The sequence below is a fragment of the Leptonotus elevatus genome, chromosome 21 (assembly GCF_054856555.1).
Source record: "Leptonotus elevatus isolate MCC_2025b chromosome 21, RoL_Lele_1.0, whole genome shotgun sequence".
Lineage (NCBI taxonomy): Eukaryota > Metazoa > Chordata > Actinopteri > Syngnathiformes > Syngnathidae > Leptonotus > Leptonotus elevatus.
The window spans coordinates 5467728-5475482 of NC_141259.1; positions in this window are offsets into that span (position 1 = coordinate 5467728).

Sequence of the window (7755 nt, forward strand, 5' to 3'; positions counted from 1 at the left end):
AAATTGGATTGGTTGGGTATATAAGTCAGTAGTGGTGATATCGGCAAGATTGCAGTGGCCCCAAGGTTGACCTCTGGGGGACTATGGTGCAAATGACCGAAGCATCACAGAAAATTGAAAATTAATCGGGATTTCAAACTAGGAAGGACATGTTGCTTTTTTGGCTTTTTTTTGTGTGCAATTCATAGCCGTTTTCATATGTTTTAGTAATATGCCTGTCATATAATTTATGTGATATAATTTAAACTTTTTGCAGAGCCAATTCTGGCAGTCGCCGTGATGTCACAAACGTTGCCCGAAATTAATATATTTCAGCTGTGTTTTGCATCTTTTTCATAAAAACTCGTTCAGCATAATTATCTTATAATTATCACGAGTCACTGCCAGACACTTTATTGCGTGTGTAAAACCACCTCAGAAGAAGGGCCTATGGTGGGATGTGTGACTCATTCCACAACTGGTTTCACCTGGTGTGTTTGAAACTTAAAAGGCTGCCAAAAGCAAGAAAATTGTATTGTCAAAACTGCCGTAAAACAAAGTGAGCTTTTTTTTTTTGCTTACATAGCATGTAAATATTGTTTATGGTGTTTGCACTGTTTCTTTATTTACTTGTGTTCTACCTAATTTTTGTGCAATGCAATTTATACTTACTTTATATATCGTTTTATGTTCCACAGCAAATAAAAGGAAAAAATAAATAGCTAATAAATCAAATGAGGTACCATTTACTGTCATAAGACTTTATTCATGTAAATAAATAAATGAAAAACAAATCAGAGCACATCTGCTGCAACAATCAAAAGACAGATTCCAAACTATAAAAAAAAATTGAATTGGAAGCGTCTTTTGAGTCTACATTAGTAGAAAAGAGAACAGTTAAAAATCTACAGATTAAATTATATTTTGACTAAAACTAATACAAATATTAAGAAAAAATGCTGTGTGGTTACAGTGGTCAACCTGTAATGATCAAAATCAAATACGATGAATACATCATAATGATTTGTAAGATGATCTCAATTTACTGTTCATCACACACAATGCTGGGGCCCAATGTTGCTCAAAATGGCACACACAATCTTATTGCAATTCGATAAAGTACATCCCGGCGCTTCATCTTTCAAACTCTGCACACATCGAATTGGCAGTGTACCTTTCAGAACACTAAATCTATTTTATATAACACGTTCGACATGCATCCTCACGGAGGAAATTTTCCTTGATATCTCTACTATCCCTGGCAGGTAGCTGTTTCTTACCCTTCGTAAACGCTGGAGTCAAAAGTTCACAGCTGCAACGAGTAACAAAGTCCCCATGAATGTTAAACCCCCTGTCAGCATGTATCTGGTCACCACGCATGTGATACTTGGAATCCATAAAACCAGACTCACGAACTATCTGCACATCAGAAGCCCTCCCACCCTAACAACTCGACAAAAAAGTGACATTTCCCAATGGATTACAGGCAACAAATAATAATTTAACAGTACAATGTTTTTTGTAGCTACTGTAGCACTTTATTTCAGCCATTTGTGTCTCCTTTTCTTCTCACGAGGAAGAATGAAGATTGAAGAACTGCAGATGCGGCTCCAAATTCTTCCTTGTCTTACAACCCGCAACGCAGCAACTTTTTGTCATTCCGACGGACAACACATCGCAAATAAAACCGAAGTTTGACGCGTTTGTAATCCAATGCTGAGTATTACTTTTGTTACCATAATGACTAGGGTCGGGTCTCGGGGACTGGGGGTGCTCTCTGATGAAGCAACAAAGACAGCATTGATCAAATTTTCCCTCGTGGAGTAAGCACTTCAACACCAAGCTCCTGAATTATACTCGTCAACTAGTAGGGATGTAACGATAACGGCAATATTGCGATATTGCGATATTAAAATTGCCACAATATCATCAGTAGTCATGTTACGATATTAATTATTCTGTTAAAAAGGTGAGGCTGTATTCCATTTGTGTAGTTCAAGCATTCTTTGGTGGTTAGTTTATTAGTGCAGTTAAATTTGAATTAGGAATGTTTTGGCCACTGCAGCGGCTATCTCTCATATAAATCAGTCTTACCATCCACTATATATGTATATATATATATATATATATATATATATATATATATATTATATGTATTTTTTTTTGGGGGGGGGGGTCGTATCATGAGGTTCATATCTTGATATTTGGATATCGTTACATCCCTATCAATTAATGTGCAAATGTGTGTTTTGTAGTGTTTCAGTGTCATGGTAGTTTGAGATTATATCCAGAAGCCATGTGAATGATTTTGATTTTGTTCAGCCTTGTTTATTGCTCTTACTGGTTTTATTTTGATAGGTTTCTGACAACTTCCTATTCTCACTGGCATTAATAGGCTGGTAATTATCAATATCTATGTTACATCGAGGTGAACCCTCCTCAAATGTCATTAAAGACAAGAATAGTTTAAAATATTGTTTTTAACTGAACCTCTGATTATAAATGAATAAAAATCAGTTAAAATTTTAAACATACTGTATTGTGCTTTTCCAATATCTCAGGGGCTTTGCTTTAATTAGTCTAATATCAAAAATAAGATCGATAAAAGCACGTTATTATTGTTAGAATCCTTGTGCAAGAGTACCTGCTAAGCTGAACGTCTGACTGTCTGGGTCTGGGTGTTATCTTGGTGTTGCTATGTACTGTACATCCGAGTGCAGTGTAGGTGGCAAAGGCAGGTGGAAAGAGCAGTGAAGAAAGCAGAATGGATTCAGAGGAGAGAAAGGTGTGTGCCAATGTGACACCGAGAGGGAGGAAATGAAAAAAATTGGAACGCAGTGAAAGCCAACGGATGCTGGGTCTGTCAGCCATGCAATGTGTTAAACTTATTTTTTATTTATTTTTTAACCCCCGCAGCAGATTATAGTGAGGGCAATAGTGTGTGCGTGTGCGTGTGCGTGTGCGTGTGCGTGTGCGTGTGCGTGCGTGTGTGTCCCACCGATGTCATACAGGATCTCAGCTGGGTTCGACGTTAATTAGGTGAACTTTGCACCTCACATGTGAGATAATACTCTTTGAAGGGAGAGTGATGTGTGCACAGGTAAAAGAATAGACAGATGGGTGCAAGAATTCAACTTTCAAACTATGTCGATAATGGATGATAAATTAAAATTTACTGTTGCATAAATGCAGCTCAGTGTCATTCTTTGTAAGCATTGGGCTTTTTCTCACTTACTTGTAGCAAGATTTTAATTTTAAAAAAAAATGAACCAAGTGGCTTCCCATGTCTCAAAAATATACTTTCATTTGCTATGAAAATATTCACAGGCCTCATCAGATTCACCACAATGTCTCCATGTTACTGTGTAGCTGTCAAACTGATTTGAATTCATGAGCAAGCGGATGCCAAGCATTGCCGATCCCTGGCTTTTCATAGAATAGCGTATCAAGAAGAATGGAATTTGCAGAAAGCTTCAGAATGTGTCACTCTCAATTGTATTTATATCTAATTGGTGTTATGTTTGTTGTGTTTTTTTGAATGGGCTAATAGCAATGAATGGAAAAGCCAAATGTTTTCAGCATTGGATTTGAGATTACATAGCCAACCATGCAGTATTTTGTTTTGGTTTTTAGATCTGAGCAGTGGTCCTAGGGTTGAGCCATGAGGGACACCGATGTTGCAGGTAACAACGGTATCACCCCATAAAGGTGATTCACATTCATTTGTATTTACAGAAAACAAAATCAAGCAATCTGAGTCTTTTCTCAATCCTGTTTCGAACCACATGTAGTAGGATGACATAAATCATCCTTACTTGTTTGTTGGCATGTTCCACAGTACAGTAACATTAGTAGTTTTGCTAGTTCTAACTAATAGAACCTCTGCTGCTTTGCTTGTGCTTGCTTAGTGCTTCACTTATTCTTGCTACAAGCTAGCAACAGTAGCATTGCCTACTGTTTAGTACTCTCATATGGCTCAGTAATTTGCTACAGCTTAGTCAGCACCGTCGCCCAGAGCCCTTGTTGGAGCGTCGTCACCTGCCTGCTGGCCTATAGGCTTCCACTTGGGCTAACCGGGTGCAGTGATGTGCACTGAGGTTCATGGCTGGTGAAGCACAAATATATATATAAGTGTCAGAGTTTCAAATTTGAGGGACAAACAGTGATGTATTTTCAATTATATTAGCAGCGAGCCATTTAAAAATGGGAATCAAAATCAACAATTATATCAGAATTTACATCAAATACAGGTTCCATGTTTTTATAGCAATAGAACACAATATTCAGTAAAACAGCCGGGAGCGAAGGGGGTTGCTTCAGTGAAAATAGCTGAGAGTGAATGAGTTAAAATCGTTTTAGACGCAACAATTGGTGTCAAATCCAACTTCCACGTCCCTGCTCATTCCACACACGGAAGGTTCTTCATTGCCTTCAATCTGATGTTTGATTTTGTCAAACAAGTTATCAACATTACATCAACATAGTGAAGAATAATAAACCAGTCCATAAATTTGGAGCCACAAAATTGTCCAAAATATCAAAAATCGAATTGGAACAACAATATGTAGACCAACCACTGGCTCAAGAAGGGTTATAATCAAATAGGGTATAAATGGCAGAGTCTTCTTCTTGTACCTGTTAAGTCAATTTTGTTAGTCTGTACTTGTGCATGCGCAATGACAATAAAGAGCTATTCCATTCCGTTCTAGTAAGTAAAATTGAGGAATATTTCAAATAGAAGTTGTGATGTATATATTGTGCACTTTCTTTTCATATTTCTTCTCTGAAACGCTCCTTGTGTGTATGTCAGAGAGTGTGTCAGATATTGGATGTGGCACGGAACTGAGAGTGGTAGGAGCACATGAAAAGACGTAAAGATGAAAAATGAACGGTTGTCAAGTAAAAGACGGTGAGGAAAAAAGGAGTTTATAAAGAGGATGTAGTAAAGCAGCACTGTCAACATGGGTAGCTGATACTGAAATACAGGTAATACAGAGACTTTGTGTTTGACGAGGTTCTATTACCTTTGTCCTGCACGTTTAGATTTGCAAGTGTGTAGACAGTTGAGAGGAATTGGAAGACAATGCAGGGAATAATGAAGTCCTAAGAGAGAGATTGAGTGCAACATAATTCCAGGGCACGCCTAATGTGAGCGCAGGGGTCGATGACGGGGGCTCAGCAGGAGGCCGAGAGAGCCGACTCCTCAAAGATAGAAGGTTCACTTACTACTGCTCAGTGCTCAAAGTGTGCAGGGGCTGCTGTAGTGAGCAGGTGTTAAGGAGAATTTGCTTTTACAAAATTCCAATCCCCTTTTCTGTCTTCCACATTCACTTTTGTGCAACCTGATTCAGAAAATCCATGTAAGGGATTCCTCCTACCCTCAACCACCTGTTATTTCGGATGTTCCTGGTGGATAAGCCTGTTTCCAACCACCAGCTTTCCTCTAAGATTGCCGTCATTATCATCACACCCAAAGAGATTTGTGTTGTGGTGACACCATTACATCAAAATTCGGGTTTTCGTTCAAGGGCCGCTAGTCATTTGCAGTGAGATGATAATGCAATAGTTCAGGATGTCTGCAACCTGCGGCTCTGGAGCCACATGTGTCACACTGCGGCTCTTTAGTATCTTTCCTGTGGCTCCCTGTGGATCATTTTGTAGAAATTGATTTTTTACGTTTTTTTCCGACAGACTAAATATTTAAATGAATTAATGATTAAATCAAAAAATCAATAATTAATTTTTTTTTTTAAATGTCAGTCAAAAGTTAAGTTATCAGAAAATGAGAGGCATAAGGTGGATGAAAAGTAAAATAAATAAATAAAATAGTTTAAAATGTCCAAAAAGGAAGAGGAAAAGCAGAAAATGTCCATGAAATTGACCCTAAAAAAATGACAGAGAAGTGAATTTTTAAAAAGCCAGAAAAGAAAACGTTCAAACAGTGAAGGCCCAAAAACTAAAGAAGAAATCTAAAAAATTACCATAAAATGTGCCAAAAAAATCAGAAATAAAATGTCTAAAAAGGGAAGAAGAGAGGCAGAAAATTACTAAAATATAAAAATAAATAAATAAATAAAATAGCTTAAAATGTCAAAAAAAAAAGAAGAAAGGCAGAAAATTTGCATATAATGCCCATGAAATTGACAAAAAAATAATAACAGAGAACTAAAAAAAATTTTTTAAAGAGGCAGAAAAGAAAACGTAAAATGTCCAAAAACTAAAGGAGAAATCTAAAAAAATTACCATAAAATGTCCACAAAATTGCCAAAAATGTCATAAATAAAATGTCCAAAATATAAAACAAAAAAATAAATATGAAAAATTACAACAACAACAAAATCCAAAAACGGAAGACGAAAGGCAGACAAAAACGAATGTCTATGTATTGGATGCTGCTCTCATATTTTTGTGTTGTGGTGCAACCCTAATTAGCTCTTGGGCCTGCAGTACATTAAACTAACACTAACACGCTGTTGCCTTCATCACAATGTCCAAATCTTTTGTGGTTCCGGACAGATTTTTGATTATTTAATTGCCCTAAAATGGCTCTTTTGCCAGTAAAGGTTGCTGACCTTTTACCTCCATCAATTCCAATTATTGAATAGTTGGAATTGATGGAGGTAAAAAGCTGATTATATAAATTTTTACAGTATTTGATCATATACACAACCGGTCATAACAACCTGTCAGTGGGCATGGGTATGGGGTAGATGCCACTGGCTTCCGACTTCCGGGTTTTACAGATCAGCGCCGTTTCCGGCCACTGCTGGCCGCGTTCCAACACTCGCACTCCCACCCCTGCGCCCCTCCAACCGCGCCGCCGCTCATCGGCAGGAGGGCGTCTCGGCTATCTGAAATGCTTCGGACACTGAGACAGACACTACACACTCGCAGCCTCGCACCCGTCGATGGGAACGCGCAACCGAGGGGCACGAAGGCGGAAGCGCAAGTACTGGGACGCGGCCCACAGGTCGCAAACCGGAAACAAAGTTGATGGGTGAAAACCCGGAAGTCGGAAGTCCCGCCTCCTCCGTGGTATATTGTCCATTGTGTACTGTTGTATGAACCAGTTATAAGGGGGCAGCATATGTTATCTGATTATATGATTATTATTTGATCACAGTACGGTACATGTGTAGGCTACCTAATGTGCTTTCACCTGTTTGCACAGCAAGCATGCAGCATTCAGTGATTGTGGGCAGGATCGGGGTACATGATGTAAAGGGAAATTGTATGCTCTGACATGGTTAGTTAGCCTTTCCCTATACCAGCCTCAAAGAGGGGAAAAAATCGAGGGTGGATTTGCTGTAACAACAGTGACATCTGTCCATTGCTTTTTTTTCTTTTTTTCTTTTTTGACCCAAATAAAATCCTCCAGGCCAGAGCTGCATCTTTTCTACTGGTAATTGCAGAAGACAGCATAGGTAAGATTGACACAATGCCTCATACTTGCAATGGCTCAAGTAAATAAATAGAAAAGAGGCCAAGGGTGGAGAGCTTTCATATACGGTACGAGTGAGAATGTAGCTTTCATGGGTCAAGGTTAACACAAGACATAAGCTCTTTCTGATACACTGACTGGGAAGAAAGACAAATGCCCTTGACATCTTGTATGGATTTGCAGTCGTAATCTTTCGAATTTCTCGTTTCCACCAAGTAATGTTGTTTCAGTTCAACGGGGAATATTTTGGACTGTTAACCCCCAACTTGGCTTGAGTTTTCACTCTGGGGTGTTGACAGACATGAATAATGTAGCGTGACATCATAGCAGCATGG